A 21,373-nucleotide genomic window follows, 5' to 3' on the forward strand; every position below is an offset into this window, starting at 1 on the left:
TGATACACTACTAGAAAAACAAAAAAACAAAAACAAAAAAAAAAACTTCAGGCAACTTTCTAGCAAGAGAATTACTTGTACTTTCCAACAGCCTGATCATAGTCTTTTAAGCACCAGATTCAGTGAAATTCAGAAGAACTAGTTGCCCTTCTAGAGATTCCACAAGAACCACTAACATTCATGTTAACAGAAGATACAAGTATGCAATATTACTTGCAAAAAACTGTACACGGATCATTTCAAATGGTATTTATTTTCCCTCTCATTTGATTACAGACTTTGTATATTATTCAAAAAAACAAACTGCTTTTGGTCTTATGCATTAAGAGCAGCATATTTTTCAGATATAATTGAAAGTTTCATTTCTTTTTATTCTAATTTCCTTTTAGATTAATAAAGAAGAGAACACCCATTATAGCATACAGCCTTATCACTGCCAAGCCTTACACTGGCCAGAGAGATGCCCAGTGGTCAAAAGCAGACATCACTAGGCAACCTGTGTGGCCCAGAAACGGCACATATCTCACCTGGGAAAAAATAGATTGCTAGTAATTGTGGGGATTTTTGAAGGAGTAGTAAAGTTCTCCAAAGTCTAAGAAGCTACAATAATTGTTAAATGAGTGTCTGAGATGTTAAAAAAACCCCCAAAATTAGGTGCATTTCAATAGACACTGAAAAATACTAATGCAATTTCCAAATTATTCATGCATTCAGCTACCCATGTGCCTCCAAGCAATATATAAGAACAAGGGGCTATAACACAGGCTAATTCATCATTAAATTTGGTATCAGATTTCCAGCTGTATAGCCTTTGAGGCAGGCAAATCCTGGTTTCCCTGGATTCAAGCAATGTGTGGAGTAGATTAATTCAGCCACAACTCAGCAAGCAGTCAGACTCACAGGCTCTGAAAGCAGTACATGAATGTGAGTGCAGAGAGAAATCAGCTTTGTCCTTGTGTACAGAGCCACTGTCCTGGGAGCCCAGAGCCCACCCCACACACTCAGCAGGCCAATGGTGAGAGATTCAGAAAGCACAACACCACAAACACTGCATGGGAGCACAGTTTCTGAGCCTCCTTGGAGCAGGAGCAGTCAAGGATGTTTCCTTGAGCAGTACTTCAGCACAGGATGATAATCTCTAAACCTCCACCACCACCACGCCCTCCTTTTTCTTAACTCATCTATCTCTTATAGCTTGTTCGTTGGTTGGTTGGTTTTACAAAAAACCTACGGCCTTGTATGATGGACAGGGAACATATAAACCCCAACTTTGCTCCATGACATTTGCAAAACCATTCACCTTATTGGTTAGTAGGGAACAAAGTACCAGAAACCATAGCTGGTCTGTAATTTTCAGTGCGTTGTACCATAAAAGAAACACATTTACAGGTGTTTTTCCACTCTTTCTCTGAGGAGGATTCATAGCTGGGATTCTGCAGTTCTCTGCACCTTTCTTCCTTAGGGAAATACTACTTACATCCCAAAGACAGGGTTCTCACATTTCCACATCTACCCAGGTGATGATTCCTCCAAATAAAACCTTACAAGATCAGTCACTGAAATACGTGTTCAAAGAAAGAACCCATTAAGTTCTGATCAGTGAATGAGAAGCTAACACTAAAAGACAATTAAGCACCACACATTCAATGGAAGGAAGCAGACACTGTGCTGACTTTTGATTTTTCCATGGGAAAAAAGCTTTAGGACACTTGGGTACATGTGACCCAAACCAGAAGCTAATGTCTGTTTTTTCATATTCAAGTGGTAGCAAAAGCAAATGTGTTTATTTTTCTGTGTGCAGTAAGGAGCATTTAAGAAAGATGCCACAAAGAGTGCACTCTAAGAGAAATGTTTTCATTTAACATCTTTCCCCAAAGCTCAGAAACCTTAGCATGTGGGAGTGATGTTTAATAACAACATTTCATCAAAAGTCAAATTTAGTTGCATATATCATCTGATGGTAACACAACTTATGTATCAGGCTTGCTACATAGTTTGGGCATTATGAATAAAATAATACCACACCTTATTTTCTCAACTTGGAAAGCTGAAGCACCGAACAATGTAAAAATCAGTAGTTAAAAAAAAAAAAAAAAACAGCTGAACAAGAGGTTTATATCTTCTCAATCTAGAAATTCTCATTTCCACCACAAATGTTTCTCTAAGCAGCCATGGGTGTAGCTTAAAAGTTTAATTGCATTTTTTCAGTATCAGTAGCATTATATATGCAATTACTGGTTTAGTATGCACTTGATAAAACTGCAAATGCTGCATTTGTTTCAATAATTTAATGCATACTTCCAATTTGTATCTGTAAGCAACCAACATAAAAGGTCAGCTTTGAAACATTAAAGTAATCAAATGCAAGAATATACTAAATGTTTAAGTGACAACAATATCACTGTTGTTAATGTTATTACACCCAAATGAGATTCCAGCCAATTAAAAATGTACACTAGTACTAGTATATATTTTTAATTATTCCTACAGTTTTGAGTGACCATCAGTTCATGAAATTAGCTTTAGTCATTAGTGGTTTCCATTTTACTCTACATTTGCATGAATAAACTCAATTTGTTTTTCCAAGAAGCCTGTAAAATACATTATCAAAATTTAATTACAAGCAGTGCTACATCAGAAATCATCAGTATGCAGAGAGGTGATGCATTTGCTAAAGAACAGATGGATGTACATTATCTGAGAGATTTGAAACATTAAAGCTGCCTTCTGTCATGTAAGTGCTTTCAGAATTAACTACTGTCAGAGCTAGTACACAAGATACAATAATTTCCATGTATAAGGTAGATGGGAATAAGGAAGGATTACTATTTTGCAGGAAGAAGTGTATTTACAAGTCAACTTCCAGAGAACTGAAATGATGTGTTTTCAGCTACTACAGTGTCTCTTTCATTTATACAGTCAGAGACCAAAATGACTCAAATCAACTAAAAACCAGAAGAACCCCTGAGGAAAGCTGTTGTTTTTCCTACCTGTCTCAGACCACAAAGTCTTTTTTTATCAGACAGACACCAAAACATAGCAATGCAAGTGGCATGACTTTGCATAAGCATGCAAAGCTCATCAAACTTGGTCCATGAATCTAACTTGGCAATTCTCAGGTAAGTTTTCTTAACACTTGCATTGTATGGGAAAACAAAATGCAAGAAATGCCTAAGGAAAATGGAAGTCTCCAGACTGATTCAATGGTAAACTCAGAGCTGATGAAGCATCCCACATCTCTACTAAAGACTGCATGCAGCCCCTACCTCTATTGAACATTTAATGCTGCGTTTAAGCATAATTTTTCAGCTTTATCCATTACATTTTCACAGAAGATAGATTATAAAAATAAATATGAACAACAGTTGCTCAAAACAAGAAATGCCAAGCAATACAAGGAGATTAAAGGGAAAACTGCTCAGGGTTATCTGCCACAACAGGTTGCATTCTGTACTGTGAGGATGACCACTTCACTTCCTGCTTTACTGCTGAAATATTTCTATCCTGCTAGTACAGATTTAAAAAATTGTTAATTATTTTTAACCTATAAACCCACATAACTATGGGAAAATGAAATTTCCATCAGTACTGCTCGTTTTTATTTTTCCATTTTTATTACTTGAAACCATAAAGAAAAAAGAAAATTAGGTGCATGTAGAGAGGTGGAGGTTGGGTTGTGGTGGGGTTTGTTTTTAAACAAACTATAACAGATTGTGAAAAGGTTTTAAAGAATTAACTTGGAAATTAATTTATTAGACTGACTTGGAGACAAAACTAAGTATCATGATAGCATTTAGTGAAAAAACAGTATAGCTACAGACACAGCATGATTTATGGCCAGTGGATGCTCCTAGAACAAATCTTTTGAGATTACAGATTTAGTGAACAAGGACATATGAACTAACACAAAAACTTCTGTAGATATTTAACTAAATCTTAACACTGTAATATATCTGAGCTTTTTATTGCATTATTTAACTGTGCAATACTGAATTGAGTTAAATAGAAAGCAAATAGGGACATCCCACCCAAGCAAAGGATCTCCTAAGGTCTCAACATCCAAATCTACCTTCTGAAAAAGAAGTACAAGACTCTTACAAGCACAGTGTGCCCAGGAACAGCCCTGGCACATTGGTCCTCACAAGCAAGCAGAGCAGCACTAAAGGGGCAGGGATGCAAAGCTGAGACACAGCACTCACAGGATACCAGCTCTGGGGAGAGGAAGTGATTTATTCCCAGATCCTTGCCCAAGCCTAAAATGACCCACTCAGCTGGAGCACACCTTCTCATTTAGTTTCACCCAGGTGTTCTAGGACAGTGCTTCAGCTCATCCTATAGGGAAGCAGGCATGGATAATCAGGAATTGGGCTTTAAAAGGTGCACTTGATCCAAGCCCAAACTACCACATGAATTGCAAATACACCTAGCAAGCCACACCATCCAAGGCCTGCTAAGCTCATTTGAAAAAAGATGTATGAGAAGGGGATTTACAAGCAGAATCAAAAAGGTATAAATAAATAAATAACAGAGTTAACACTGAGACTGTGAACCATGTTTTACCAAAGAAAAACATATATTTGAGTTATGGCCATGATAGCAAACGTTGCAAAACACTACGAGCAAAACCCATGCATGATGTGTTTAGGAAAACAAGATAATGGTCAGATTGCTGGCTGCACAGTTTGTGTATGGGGAGGATTTTGAACAACAGCTAAGTAACAAGCCAAAGCAGCCAACATGCAACAACTGAAATACAAAAATCAAATGAAGAATCTACCACCCTCTTTTATTCTCATGCATGGACTTAACGAAGTTAAAATAATTCAGATAAGGCAACAATTTTAACTAAAGTTATGAGCTTTAAATGAAAGTTACAGAATAATTTTGCTGCACTATAAAGGACAGCAAACATGATCATAGTAATGGAGTCACAAAACTGTGTTGAATACATTGCACAGCTGAAGAAAATAAAGTCTTCTGTATTTCATCAGCACATATGCTGATTACAGCAAGACTGAAATAGATTTTAAAACTTTCAGTAGCTTTTCTTCAAAATAAAATACATCATATACAATGTAACTCATTCTACAAGAACACGTGTTTTTTCTAAGAACAATAAACTGCTACTTCCAAACACACATACACCTCAAATCTCTAAGTCAACTCCATTATTTACAGCTTCAAACTCCAGAACAAAATAGCAGCCAAAAAGATTCTCTGCTCCTGCTTTACTATTGACCTCCCACAAACACTCAATAGAGCAGCACATGCAATGTTTTGGTTGTATTAGTAATTATCCTGCTCTTTTTTCACGATCTCAATATACTTTAACAATCAATTAATGTAGTTTATTCAGTGCAAAGTGGTCAAAGCAACAGACATTAAATCAAAGTGCTCCTCTAATTACTTACTTATGTCAAACATAAATTTGACAGCAAACAAAAAAATAGATTTAGTATTCATTAAATTTTTTAAATACCAAAATTAAAGTTTCCTGTTTGAATTTAATTATGTCCAGCTGTATTTAATCTTCTTTTGCAGGCAGTTTTAATTATCTACCTCTCTACTGAAATTCAGGCCCAACTTTCCATCTACCTGCTGAAGCTTTTCACCACGTCCTGGTGTCCTGACCTCTCTTGAATGTTTCTGAACAGATACTTCCAGGTTTCCCACCACACATGGTCTCTGCCTCCGATTTACCTGCTTCTATTTAACCCCACAATCCTATTTCAACAGACTTTACCCCTTCTGTCCCTATTCCACCATCCAACTTACTTTTTTCTTCCAGGACTGCCTCTGAATATGGCTCCCTCTCTAATCCCATGCCTCAGTTTCCCAATCCCCCTTAGCCTCCAGTGCTACTTTACAGTCTCAGACACTTTGCTTTATTCTGAACCATTCCCCGCAGAAAACAAAGGGATTTATTTAAAAGAGAGACAATATCTGATAATACATGGGCAGTGAGGGCATGACAGAGCCTTGTCCCTTGCTATCAGTTATGGGGACAAACACATAGAAACCACTTAAAAGAAAACTTTAACTCTGGGAATTAAATACACATCACATCATCCTACCCTCTTCTGGGACAAATACATAAAGTATTAACAAGTGATAAAATATGAAATAGCACACAAAACTGTTGGGAATTTAGTTGAAAAGAGACTGGAAAAGTACAAAGCCGTGGCTAATTCCAAATCTTGCACCTGCATTGATAGTGTGTCCTTGGGCCTAGCTGCAGTAGGATAACAAACAGTGAAAGAGACATGAGAAAAGAGAGATGTAACCCCTAAGGAATGAGGAAGAGTTCATGGTATAGTTTAACCAATAGATTGCTTGGCTTACAGAATATTTATGAGCTTATTATTTGCTGTATAAGTGTTTGATACTTTCTTCAATAAACTGGACCTGTGATGAACCAGCTGGTGTCCTGGTCCCCTTCCTACGACACAAAACCCACAAGAAAATGAGAATACAAAAAGCAGTTCAGAAAATGAGTAAATGCTTCAAGAATTTATATATATTTAGCAGTATTTATGCTAAGTGGCTTGATAAAGAAATATCAGAGGTAGAAGAGTGATGACTAGACCTTTCATAAGCAAGAGTTTATAAGAAACAGTCTGAGCTACAAGCAGTCACATTCTTTAGATTATGATAAAGTATGTATGATCGTACAACTACCTACAAGGTTCAGGCACACACAAACACAGAACCTGGATGTATTCATGTGGATTCCATAGATTCTCTTTGCAACAGCAAGAGGAGCATCAAATCTTAATGCTTTAAACCAAAGGCCTTTTCTTCCCTCTTTGTGCATTCTCAACACAAGGGCTGCTCTGGCTAAAAGAAGGGATAATCTGAGTTGAAGTCATCGCAGCTTTAATGCTCTAGCACAAAGTATCATGCTATAAAATGTATTAATAGAGACTTGATGTCCATATTAAAGCAATCACCATATAAGAGGAAGAGAGAAACTAGGAGAATTTTCTTTCTGTAAACACTTGTTTGTAAGTAATTAATGAACTCAATTCTCATATGTGAAGCGTTTCAAAACATGCCTGCATTCTCCTTGTTTCAAAAAGAAAGCAAATAATCACAGTAAATAATTAGCGAATAATGTCTTACATAAGTTCTGCTTTTACCTCGAAGTTTGACACATGAGAAAATGAGAATTACAATGCTGTGGCAAGGATGGGGTGGAGATAAGAGGGAAATGTGAAAGCGACCCATATGGAAAATGTTAAAAGCTCCATGACACAGTAATGAGAAAACTGCATTTAAAAAAAAAAAGAAAAAAGGAAAAAAAACCCCCAAAATTTTAAGTCCTTTTCCTCAAAGCTGTCCCCCACATGACAAGTTATTAACACACCAGTACAGTATTATTGTAGAAGTGGGGAGCTCAGGCCACTTTATTAGGAACACTGTTCATTGTTCTTAGCTCCCTGAAAAGGAAGACTAACAGCAAAAGTACAAAAGTTACTCCTTAATTTTAATTTTGCATTGTTATGTTTTCATCAAGAACAGTGAATGGATATAATGTGGAATAAACTCACTTGCATTCTTTGGAAGATAGCGTGGGAGGCAACAATCCACAGTAGGAGGAGATCTGTATTATCACCAATATTACTGTGTTCATATAAATAATTATGTTATTTTTAGTATTTATATTAGTAATGACTGTTATGCAGAAGATGGTTGGTTAGTCTTTTCACTAAAAACTCTTTAAAGAAGAAAGATTAAGCTGTAAAATGTGACAAGTTAACTATCATGTGGAACTAATGAAAGGCTTCTCTCTCCTTTTCCTCAGAAAAGGAAAAGCAGAAAAAAAAGCCTTGCCTTATTTAAAGGATGCCAAGTTTTCCAGCAACTATTAAAAACAGGCAAATCCTCCATAAAATCCTGCATGCTGCCACTAAGTATCAAGTAGTGATTATTTTTCCATTGAAAGGACCTCTAAGATATAAAAGCTAAGCACACAATTTTCAACTGCATTGTCTTAACCTTTCCACTTTGACAACTGTACCATTACTTGCTATTAGTATTATATTAAAAATTTTACCTCTCCAAATGAAAACTCTTACCTGAATAACTGATGAATGCTTGCTTATTGTTTTCCCCATGAATTAGATTACTACAAGAAGCCTACACTACTACTGCTAGAGATAGAGCAGAAGTATTCTTGTTTGCTGAGTTTAGAACAGCCAGTTAATATTTCAGCCTCATGTAAACTACTCTTTCTGTGCATACTAACAAGGAAGAGTTTCTTGCCAAAAGCAAACATTAGATCACACTTAAAACAACATAAACAGAGTATCTTTAGATACACTACTTGAGAAGCATGTGGGCTGAAGAATTCTCAGTTTAGAAAACTAGGCAGGCAGTTTCTTATACGCCTTTCAAATTTAAAGATGCTGTTGTATACCTGCTTACTGAAGGCCAACAGAATCATCCAAACTCTTCCATGATAGATACACATGTAAGAAAGGATTTCTCTACAAAAAAGGATTATGAATCCTCTTACAGTGCAAAAGGAGACTAAGCACTCCTTAAAACTTCACAGGTTTGGATAATTTTGGGGTTGAATTCAACTTTCATTGCAAAATGTAAGTAAATGAAGTTTGTGGGTCTATGTAGTTGTGAGGGCTTTCCAAGCTGGCCTGACATCTCCACAGTAGTATTATGCATTCTGTTGTATTTTCACATGCCTTTCTGTCCCCAGACCAGACCATCTATACTCCCTATAAAAGGAGTCCTTGGGGTCAGTTTTACAGCACCATCAACACCACTGCATACAAGGACCTCCCCAGCTGCCCAGACCAAAAACTGCTTAGGATAGTTTTGTACTGCTCAAGGCCTTTCAAGAGTCTGAGGAACAATGGGGATGGACCTCTGGCCTTCTAGCAGAGACCTGTGGTTAAGCTGTGCTGGTGTGTTACTGTGTGATGGAAAAACTCTTCTGAGTTAACACACATTAAGCCATAGGTACCAACACGTGAAACCAGAAATCTCAACTATGAAGTCTAGGACTACCGTTCAGTAACATTTATTTTACGCAAACAGGCAATGTGATTACTATGCAGAAACAACTCCATTCTTCCCAACTGCCTAGGTGAACAAGGATTTTATCTAATAGACAAGAAGTAAGATCCAATCACTAAATGCTGAAATGAGAAAAATACAAATGGAATTAACTATGAGGATAATTACTCACTGTAATAGCTCACTAGGAAGATAGTAAATTCATCACCACTTTAAGTCTTAAGTTAGAAATATACTCCATCTTAGTTTAACACATACATTCAACAACTGCAGAACATGCAGCACAAGGGCAGCTACCAGGGCATGGTGAGCTGCCTGCCTCTCCCTGAGAATGTACATGAAAGAGAGCTGTTGTCACCTCCTCTCTGCTCCCACAGTGACACAGAGACAAAAAGTATGACCAAACTGCTGACTAAACCCTGCCTAGTTTCAGTGCAGACTTATTTCACAACTTCTACCCTTAACACAAAGGCTAGTGTTGCGTGGCCAAAACAGCCTACACATAAATTTTTCTTCAGCATCCACAACATTGATGGGCCCTGGGTCTGGATGCATTTCCAGTGGGAAAACCTTAGCAGTACAGTATGCTGAACCACTTTACATATCCATTCACACAGACTGTCACCTCACCTGGTGCTGCTTCGCAAAGTTGCTTTGTGTGAGCAATACATGAAAAACTTCCAAGCAGAGCTGCTCATTATTAATGCAAACTATTCTGAAGGCAAAAGCAAAACAGCATTTGGCAGCAAGACCACTGCCATTAAGATGTTTGCCTGCAAACCTCAAAATGATTTCTGAAGTACCCAACTGACTTCAGTCTCAGTCTCTTTCCTGTCCACTAATCATAAAAGTAATTTTGGGTACATTTCCTGAAATTATAGGTTTTGCTAATATGAGTTGCAGTTTTACCAGATGGCTGGCATCAGCTTCTGGTAAAATGGTAACGTGATTTCTTGGACTAAAACTACAACTCAAATGTTGCTGAAATGCAGCACAAACAAGCAGACACAGAAGAGCAGAGACATCAAAAAAAAAACCAAAAAAAAAAAGGTGATTTAGAACACAGGGCAAAAAAGATGGACCAAAACATGTCATCTCTAACTGAAGTGAGCTATCAGACCTTGAGAACAAATAGCAGCTAAATTTAGTCAAATTTAAAATTAATTTAGTTATATGAAAACTGGGGGAAGGGCAGGAAAATAACACCAAGTACCAAATTGTCCCATACCTCAGAGCTGTTAGAGAAAAGAGTCCTCTAATATGGAACAACACACAAACAGATGGGAACATATATACCCTTTACACTGAAAGGCATTCTAGTGGCTAAAAAGAAGATGACAGCAGAATTAAAGCTGAGAAAAGTGAGAATCAAGAGCTGTGACAGCTATTAAAGAACATTTTTTCTGGGTGATTAAAAACAGTTGAAGTAAATATACCTTTTTCAAGCAGCTCTTATACCACCTCTAATAAGTAAGAATAATCAACTCACTTTACTCCCCAGAAGCTTCAATGCACAGAACAGTATTTTTGAGCCTCTTAATAATGATTAATGATGTAAAGTAGAAGAAATGCACATTATGCAATAAGAAGTCCAGTCTCACTCTTTTGTTCAGTTGCAGGTTTCTGCATCAGAGTAACCTCCTAGAAATTACTATAAGGTTATGGTAAAAATTAAGAATATTCTACTAATACTAAATAGCCTTCCCTTCTTTCAAACTTTTTATATTATTCTAAGTGAGATGAAAAGAGAATTAAACATCCAAGTCTTACCAAGTTATCAACAACCTATTTTACCTTAAGATCCACAATTGACAATGCTTATTTGAGGCTAGTGCCCAAAATTTTATTTTCATTTCCTGTTTCAATTGCCTGTTCTTTAAAAGAAGTCTGAAGGAGAAGGCCAAGAGTATTCTGGGTACATCAGGAAGAGCACTGCCAGCAGGGGAAGGGAGGTGATCCTGCCCCTCTGCTCAGCCCTGGGGAGATACAACCCCTGGAGTGTTGCATCCAGGTCTGGGCTCCTCAGGACAAGAGAGGCATGGAGATCCTGGAGCAGGGCAACAAAGAAGATGAGGAGACTGGAGCACATCTCTTAGGAGGAAAGGCTGAGGGAGCTGGGCCTGTACATCATTGAGAAGAGAAGGCTGAGAGGGAACCTCATCAATGTCTGTCAGTGTCTGCAGGGAGGGTGCCAGGAGGATGGAGCCAGGCTCTGCTCAGTGGTGCCAAGCAACAGGACAGGAGGCAGTGGGCACAACCTGATGGACAGGAAGTTCCACCTGAACATGAGGAAGAACTTCTTCACTGTGCAGTGACCACACACCAGAGTGGATGGCCCTGAGAGGCTGTGGAGCCTCCCTCACCATGTGCTCTGGGATGGCCCTGCTTGAGCAGAGAGGTTGGACCAGATGACCCACCATGGTCTGTTCCAATCTGGCCCAGTCTCTGATTCAGCTTCCATGTTGTCTTATGTGCTAGGGGATAAAAAAACCAGATCAGTAGTTCTATCAGTACTGTTAAACAGAATGGAGTAAAAGGCTGTAATGTAAGACAGACAAACGCATTTCTCATTTGTGTTTAATTCACCAGTTATAAACCAAATTTCTGAGATAAGAAAAGGTAGCTGGGGTCAGATTGGGGCAGAAAACATGCCTCATGCAAGCAACACAAGATATAAACACTGGTGTACTTTACCATTTTGGTGCGAAAAACTACAGCTCAGCCTTATTCCTATGAGGTTGCTCTAAAAGAACGAGAAGCAATATATATTTTATGAAGAAATCCTATCTGTCTGCAATCCCAATTCATATCTCACAAAGTGCTGTGAATGTTACATCAGATTTTTGCAGTATCCACTGTGCAATACTCTCTCCATTCTGAATGCTGTACTTTCAAAGATGAACTCCAAATTATGTACTTTCTTCCAGAGCAAGTCAATGAAACATGTTAAATGCCTTTGCATCAACATCTGATAAGGAAGATCCTTTGATCTGCACTTCTCTACTTTTACAAGAAATACAAAGAGAAACATAGGGCAGCATTAACCAGACTTGCTGAAATCTGCTAATTCACTGGTTTGTCTGCATTTTCAGCATCTTCATCAGTAGAAGGACATAAGTAAAACAAGGTCACATACTACGAGAACACAGCAGAATCCATTCCCTTTTCTAGTGTCTAATTTAAAAGAAAACAAAACAAAAAAATCCAAACCAATTACAGTCTCCACATGCTATTAAAAAAACAGTAAATGCCTTCTCATTAACCTCACATCTCCAGAACACTGCCTAGCACACATTGGTTCCTAAGCGTTATGTTCTCTGTGTCACAGAGAAGCTTTATGGCACTAGATTTAAAATCTGACCTTGCAGAACAACAAGGCACTTGCTGACAAACAGCATGAGTGAGTGCCAGGTTTGAAGGAAGATGATATCCCAGCCTGTATAAAAGAATCTGGCCCTGGCCCAAACAGACTCTTAGCAGGCTCCACTGGAGAAATGGAAATGGTTGCAATTATTGTTATTGATTTAATGCCCTTAAAATGGTTCTCTGACAATTTTATTTCAGTAACTGATTAAGCAGTATGATTCAGCAGCAGGACATCTGCTAGCAACCTACAGAAACATAGATTTCTTTGCTCAAATTATTTCTGGGACCAGGAAAGTAAGGTTTTGTATTTGCACGACCAGAGGTAGATAAGAATGTAAGGTGGCCTACAATATTTATGTCAGGCAGGCATTCAAACTTTCCTTCCAATTCTACAAACCATCAACTCTAATATCTCCTGGTTTTGCTCTACAACAGTTTCCTAGTAGGAAAGGTGATGTAGCTACAAGCAGTAAAGACAGCAGTGTTCAATGCAGTAAAGCACTGACCATGTATACAGTTATCAAATAAATTAAGTACCTGAACTACCAAATAAAAGAGACACCAATGCAGACAAATAGAAACAATCTTAAAATTAGAAATTGGGATCATAATTTGAGTGGATGAAAAACAGGTTATAGAGATTCTTTTCAGTGACTAATATCATTTAAGATGCTGTTACTGCTCTGCCACAGAATATTTTCAGTGGAGCTTCACCAAAATAAACTGTCCCCCCCTTACCCATTCCAGAAAAAAAAAATACTCTAATCAATTGTACCTCACCAGTTTCCTCTAATGTATGTGGTGTTGCTGGCACTGGGTTAAGAATGACAGATAAGAACTGTTTCAAGGACAGCAGATCTTATACCTTTCAAGCAGACATGGGTACTGATTAGGGACCAGTTAACATCTTACACCACTGTGAAATAAACAGCTACCCATGAACTTGAAGCTGTACTCTTCAGTAAAAGCAAGGGATGCTCTGCTGCTAGCATTATGGATTTAAACTTCACTACTGTCAGGAGTCCCACCAACCCACCAGCTCACCACAGCAGGCATCATTTCTCACACCTATGTGGAAAGAGGCATGCAGAGCTAAGACAGTTTCTTCCCAACAATGAGCCCACAACACAACAGCAGCTGCAAAGAGGAACAGTCTCCCACATCACTGACCCACCTTTACTGTAGGCTAATCAATGTTCCTGATTTTTCAAGACTCCTGTAGGTGAAGAGCAGTCTCTGTCTCTCCCAGTCAGTGCTAAACAGCATCAGACAGACTGCACCACTCCCCATCCAAACTTGGTGCCTGCCCTCACTGCTACATCAGGTGTATGGGCTTCACAAAGGTCACTTGCCGTGCCACACAGCTGCCTTGTGGATACTGGAGACCAGCATATTTTGGAAGCAAGTAGGTAATTGCTCAGGTCCTAGTGAAGTACTGATATTCAGAAAGAGAAATTTGCTGGATTGCTGGTAATAGGTGGAAATCCAAAGCAGCTGAGATGGTACAATCTGTGAGAAAAAAATGGTGTGTCTCCTAAGTGCCACAAGAACCCACAACACAACAGGCAAGGGAAAAGTCAAATCTTGTTAACAACAGAGAACAGAGCTCTGGATGCACTGAACACACATAACGCACATTGTTGGGTTGATTGTTTATTTTCTAACCTAGAAAAGCTGTTAAAAAACCAAAATTCATAAAATAACTGCTTATAACTTAAAATTCAAATTTTGAGGCCATTATCCAGATAATTCAGAATGTTGTTTTATCACAACTATGTAAGAGTGATGTGTGAAACTGTCCAGCTGCAAACAGTTGCATTTCACTCCAACTGATTCTACTGATAGAATGCCAAATTGGATGACTTTCTGAATAATACATTGGTTGTTGATAGCAAGAGCACCACTGAAAATAGGGCATTTATATTTGTTCTTACTGGAAAACCTGGCTGATTGGGTTATGTCCTATGACATAACTTGAAGGCTGTAAACTGGACCTTACCGTAACTTTCTCACTGAAGCAGCCCAAAAAGGCTTTTAGTAAATGTACGGCTCTCTCACTAAATAGCTCCATTTTTCAAAAGACCTAGTCCTCCACTGAGGAAAACAGAATATAGTACAGGCAATGTGAAGTTCAAGTCACACCTCACAGCCTTCACATCAGTGTGTGTTCTGATTTTTCTTATAATCTACACATGGGCTTCCGTGCTCTCAGATGCATGGATGATTAGCAAATGGTGCCAATTCTGCCCAAAGTTCAGAAGCCACTTTTTAGTCACCAAGACATAGGAGTCAGCTACTTGCTCAGTTGAAGCAATGATTAGGTATGAAGTATAAAACACTAGAAAAAATACAGCTGAACTTTTAAAGGTATTTACATTTTCATTCCAATCATCTCAACACCTGGGAAATACCTAGCACACCAATTTTCTTTCTTTCTTCAGTAAGAATCCTGGAAAGAAACCAGGCTCTAAGAAATGATTTCATTTCCTGGTGAATTCCTCATAGATTTTTATTTTCATCAAAGCCTAGTAAGAACATATTTTCTGCTTGTAACAGTGCAAGGTTTATGTACTGAAATCCATTCCCACAGAGCTCATAGCCATTCTCAAAGGTATTGCAGCCAACACGCAGTAATGGCACCAATGAGGTCTACAGATCTGCACTTTCTCCTCAGACACCAGTGAGATCAAGGATATGTTTCAAAGATATCTCACCATCGCAGGTGGGCACTAACCCCAAACCCCCAAGCTCTTTTAGGCACTTCTGGTATATTTTTTCAGTATGTTAGACAACTACTTTGACATGGAAAGTACCAACTGTTTCAGGAACATGGCTGTTCTCAGCAGGAGCTCCTGCACTCAGTGTTCTCTTCTCTGTTGAAGAACTGACCATTTAAAAAATACTGATTTACAGCATAAATTTATTGTGGTTCTTCCTGGGACTTCTGGCGCAAAGCCACTTTTCACAGATTGCCCAGTTAGTCTTGCATTCCTTGATTTTTGAGTCTCAGGAGTAGGGGAAGAGAGCGAAGAAAGCCTGCTGCACATCTGGCTTGGAGTTGAAATTGTCACAGGGAGCAACATCTGACACTCCCAGCTCTAGGGCTCACCAGGAAAAAAAAAAAAAATCTGAAATCAACAGATTTGGATCTGCTTTAAACGACTTGTTAGAAGTGGACAGGAGTGGCAACCTGAAAGCCTGATCCCAAGTCCATTCAGTCCCAGGTGATAAATTCACACATTCCAGAGACTTTTTCTGATAAGTCCTAACATCTGGAAAATGTTCAGCTCATGGCAGCAGGACAGCAGGCTGGGCATTACTAGATGTTTCTGCCACTGGTGAAGGAATAGAGATTGGATGATGAGTGCTCCATCATCCATACCCCAGCATGGAAATACTAAACAGCTCAGGTGCAGGCAACATCCATCAGTGACAAATGGTTGATTTAGCAGAGATCACGTTACCAACCACAAAAAAAGCATGAGATTTCCATGGGCTTGCACATAAATTCTGTTAGCTATGCAACAGAGAAAAATGGAAGAAAGCTTCAGCAGACTTTCTAGTAGGACTTTTTTAAAATATAAAAAATCAACTTCAGAAGCCTGACAGCAGTTTTTAAACAGATATTTCTGAAAAATCATTTAGCCAGTCTTCCTCCTTCATAGTTGTCTGCACACAGTTCCAGTGGAAACTGAAATATTCGTTGAACTTTTTATACCTAGGACTAAACCCAGCAGCATTGGGAAACCCTAGATCATTGAATTAGATAAAATTGCAACAAAACAGTCATCCATTAAGTTTAAAATAGGTAAGGACTAGCAGCTAATAGAAAACAAGCACTCAGCAAGCACCCCAGCATGCTTATTCTGCACAAGATTTATTTTGCTTTCAAAGCACACTTCCTGACACATTAAAATAAGCTATTTAAAGGGACTTCTGGAAAGAATAGGAGTGTAGAGACACATGCATACACTCTTCCTGAGGCACAGGCTCAGCCTCCCACACCCAGCCTGCTTATCCCTGCATCCAGCCAGATCTCCTGGCGCACCTGTGCACATAAGCATCACTAAGCCAACTCGGTCAGAATGAGCCAGGTTAGCTTACAAGTTTAAAGCCTCAGCTAAGCAGATTCATTTTGCCTGAAATAGATTAGAAAGCACTCACAAGAGCAGCTCCACACACAGATTAGAGCTGAACAATCCACTTCAGAGCCACAGGACAGGCAGCATGCAGCCACCACCTGCAGCTGGCCCAGCTGAACCTGAACTCAATGCCCGCTTTGGCCCAGCCACATTCACCTGGGACAGTGAACAGGAAAGCTCTCTCCAGATTTATGCTCTGTGCTGTTCCACAGTTTCCCCATGCTCGTGAGACCCACCAAAGGTCAGCCAAGGATCTCAGACACAGTTTTACAAAGTAGCTGGCACCTACAAAGTTTTAGACAAAACACACCTCTCAGAAATGCTAAGTACCTTACAAGTGATATGTAGAAATGAACTGCTAGCACTTCCCTTATTTAATCAGAGAACAAGCTGTAAACACAATTAAAAGCATTTAATATTTTCCAAGCAACAAAATTATTTTTTTGCTATTTTCCTCATGGTAAACATAAGAGGAAAAGAGTACTGGTCAATTGGAATTGCCAGAAAGATCCTATCTCACTACTACAATTCATGGGCTTCCTGCTTCTTTAGCAGTCACTTTCATAAGTGAACATCCTGAGAAAGCTCATGAGGACAGATAACTTCAAGGGAGAAGAAAAGTTCATGTCTATTTGCAGATGGCAAATTTACCACAGAATTTACTAGTTGGACAGAGTGCTTTGCTTCCAGCTTTACTCTCAATTCTAAAACGGGGTTTTGTTGTTGTTGAGTTTTTTTCAAATTTCTTTAAGTTGTTCCAATAACCTCAGAAATTTAACAAAATATAAAACAAGCCTGCAAACACACTGAGAGCATAAGAAAAGGTATCACCAATCCCATCATCAGTGGGCCCAAGGAGATGTGTGTGCAAGGGTAAATGCATTCCACAACTGGAACTATAAAGAAGGATCTTTCTAAAGATAAATGTTTTCATGTTTTCTACCACTACATTGCATTCACATGTGCCTACTTCTCTTCTGCCACCGCTTCTTGTTACTCACGTCTCCAAGAAGGTTTGAGTGAAAAATCTTTGCTCTAGCATTTTTTATCTACAAGAAGAAAGCAAAGCAATCAGGGGGAGCCTGAGATGCAGACATGTGGACAGGGCAATTCCACTACTCAGGCTGATGACAGAACTTAGAGCATGCTTCAAGGAATGGAATGTCATCAAGAACGTTCCTACCTTTTTGGTTTGTTTGGGTTTTTTGTGTTTATATTTTCATTTATTTTCTTGGACTTGGTTTGGTTTTGGTTTTTTTTAGCAGATCATAGATGCATGGAAGATCTATGAAGGTAGAAGAACTAGGAATTTTTATCTATAAAATAGAATCTTAAAATTTTGTTCAAGAGTACATGCTGCTCTTACCAAATCCTCATCAATGAGCAACAAAAGATCACAGCTGAAACAGATGAATGAAGAAACAGCTACAGACTACCAATATTTGCAGATGTGGTAATAAAGTAGAAGAAAGAAAATGCCAATTGAATCTCTTCTGGTAGCAGCAGTGCCATACACAATTTCAAGAGTGACTTGGAATCATCCAGACATTGACCAAAACTCTCAAAAATCAACACTTGCAGATAATGTGTTCATTTGTATTTAATAAAATACTTATAAGAAGTTTATAAGATACAACAAGAGTCCAAAATACATGGAGAGAAGTTCCTTTGTTTTGAAAAGCATCTGCAGCTGGATTTGAGCATTCAGTTATTTGGTTCTGCAGGGACCACAGGCTCAGTGACTGTATGCTTCAGCAGTAATGAACAACAGCAGGGATAGTTAAAGATGGTAATGAAGAAATCTGTAAAAGCTCTAGCTTTTCTCTTAAAAGAAAACACAATGAAAGAATGACATATCTTTCCAAGTGCTAACATATCAAAAAAAAAAAAAAAGGCTGTAGGAAATTATTCTATTCCTGCTTGTTCATATATTACCTCTATCCTTTTCATGACTGAAATGCTCAGTCCTGCTCTGCCTCAGTGCATTTCTGAATGTCTATTCAAGTCTTTTGGATCTGCAGAAATAAAACAACCCCAGATTTTGTTTTTAATATGCACATTGTCACCTCCAAATTAGTTACCAATAACCTTCAAACCCAGTACATAAACATGAAATTCAAAAGCAGGTGCTTTTGTTTGTCCTTCATAGGGAAAGTCCTTTCTCCAAGTACATGTTTGACAAATATCAACCAGGATCTATTCTATCTATCACTATTGATACATGTGTTCCTTTCCAGAAGAAATGAGCCAAGTGGCTCTGGTACAGTGGAGTCCATTGTCTGTACTGTCTAAAGATCAGTATTTGCTCAACAGAATTCACAAATGTCTGACCAAGGACAGAAGATATATATTTAGCTGCTTGCAATGGGATTGATATGCTGCTTATTAGTTCACCCACTACTGTTTTAGAAAATTAGAAGCAGCAACACAGAAAGTGGGAGTAGATGAGATCACAGAAAAATTGTGCTTTGAAAAGAAATTGCAAGGTGAAGTTGGAAGCTGTGTATCACAACAGAGACTATTCCAAATACATGTGGCAGTGTAAAACTAGATGTGAACTAAGCATAGGGAGATAGGAAGGAGAAAAACATGAAGCACAGAATAAATTCTACGGTGTAAGGTCTTAGAGGAATTATAGATAATTCATTACTAGATACAGAGTAAACAGGATCAGATCTGTTCAGCACCTGTAGGCAAGAAAGTGCATTATTGATTTACTGTATTATGCAGGGCTTGGAGAAAGACGACGACTCAGGAGTAAGTGTTCCAGCATATCAATTTTTATATTTAGTAACAGCTGAAACAAGCAGAAATGGACACTTCATAACATTAGTACTTGGTTGTTTATTTTGTGCTTCAAGATAAATTGGCTTTGTGCACCAAGAAGAGGAAAACTGTCATAAAGGCCAAGAACTCAATTCCTTAATTTAATAATATTTAAAGCTTCTCTAACAATAGAGATGGAGTCCAACCAGCATTGTCCTTGCAGCACACCACCAACATTGTTAGGACAAGAAATACATACAGGAAACTAACTAAAATGTTAAACCAGTCAGCCACTGAAGTTCACTAACCAGGCTAACTAATGTCTAAAGTAGCTGAAGTGTTTATAAAGAAGTATTTTTAAAAAGTGTTCATCTCTCTAAATCCCTCTTATTTGACATACCCAACACTGCTGTAAATATGTATATGACCCTGAAATGTACAGGTTGCTAAAGGCCAATTCAAGTTTCACATCATGTAAAAGCTGCAGAAGTCTATTTACCTTTGCATAAATTCCTTTGCTAAGTTATTCAGAGCTGATATGACAGATCAGCAACAGGATCCAAGGAGAGTTATTGATGAAATAAATGAGTAAAAGCAAATTGAAATGTAAAGATTACAAACAATAGGCACTCTCATTGTGACTAGTAGAGGCAAAAAACCTTACCTTGGGACAGCAATCAATTTTATAAAATTAAAATAACAGAAAATACCAAAAATAATGTCTTTTTTATTCTAATTGAGAAAATGTTAAGACTGTACTACAATCCTTGCATGAAAACAAAATAAAATGTTCTATTAATGACAGATTTTGCCTGATGCCAGAAGCTGTTTGTCAGTCATCAATACAGTCACTAATATAAACCAAATAAAGAGACAAATGTCTTCATATTTTAACAGTACTTGCCTATATTTATAGGCATATAAAGTTTTACACATGGAAAATAGTGGATTCATGGATGTAGGAATGTCAATCCTGCAATTGTGATAGATGGCCTGTCAAGATACAATAACCACTGTACACTTACCCATTATACTTACACAAAGTCTAAATTTATACAGCAGTAGTATCTGCCTTCCTCAGCATGAAGGATATCTTTACTGACCATATGAGAACTTGCTTGTTAAAACCAAAATGTAATTGCCTTCAAACAGCATGAGTAAATGTACAAAATCTGAAGGTAAGTGAATAGAAGTGGCTAAATAAAGCAAAAAAATACCAGTGTGTCCTTACTGTTCCCTTCTCAAAAAACTATGCCAACTGCAAGTGCAAGTGAAGTCTGACACCATCTGTCACCTAATTACACCTTATATAATATATGTCATTGGGACATTTACCACAGCCATTCCTCTGCAAGTGATGGCACAAGATTTCAGTTGTCAGCTACTGACATTTTCCTGCTCATGGAACCACTCGCAATCACCTGTAAAGCTACGTGTACGAATAAAATACCTTTTCAGACTACAGCTAAAATAAATTTGTAACATTTAGACAGCCAAGGAAATACCATCACTTCTTTATTTCTCAGCCCTTCCCACAAGCAGATACTGGTAGTATTCACTATTTGCCACAATTCCTACACTTAGAATTTCAATTCTGAGAATCAGAGGTCAGCTACACACATTGGAATAGCATCCATTTCAGTCAGTATGTGGAATTTCCTAGCACACATAGGAAACTTTGGAAGGGTGATTCCTACATGAGAAGATGAGAGGACAATTAAGAGTTTGTTCCTTAAGTTAGAAGAATGTGATGCCACTGGATTTTAGCAGCTCTGCAACTCACTATTCCACAAGCAGCCACTCTGTGCACTAGTTGTGATGCAACTAAGGTCCAAGATTTGCCTTCCTGTGTGTGCAGCCATCAAACCTCCTGCTATAAAATTAGCTAATATCTCTAACATATTAATACACATTTTACATCTTTGCTCTCTCAGAACAATATTCATGACTGGTTTTCCCTTGCTGGTACTGGGGGCATTGTTTTGTTTGGGGACTTTTATAGATGCCATGGGAACATAAAGGATCTGAACATTCCATAATCCAAGTGATTCTTGCTACCTTTG

The 21,373-nt window shown here is 38.2% G+C and overlaps 1 protein-coding gene across 1 annotated transcript in view; it reads right to left on the bottom strand.

Moving 5' to 3' along the window:
- The window catches only part of FBXW7 (F-box and WD repeat domain containing 7), a 177,025-nt gene that overhangs the window by 100,089 nt on the left and 55,563 nt on the right, over positions 1 to 21,373 (bottom strand). The gene's annotated exons all lie outside the window — the stretch shown is intronic.

Source organism: Zonotrichia albicollis, chromosome 5, assembly GCF_047830755.1.
Source record: "Zonotrichia albicollis isolate bZonAlb1 chromosome 5, bZonAlb1.hap1, whole genome shotgun sequence".
Lineage (NCBI taxonomy): Eukaryota > Metazoa > Chordata > Aves > Passeriformes > Passerellidae > Zonotrichia > Zonotrichia albicollis.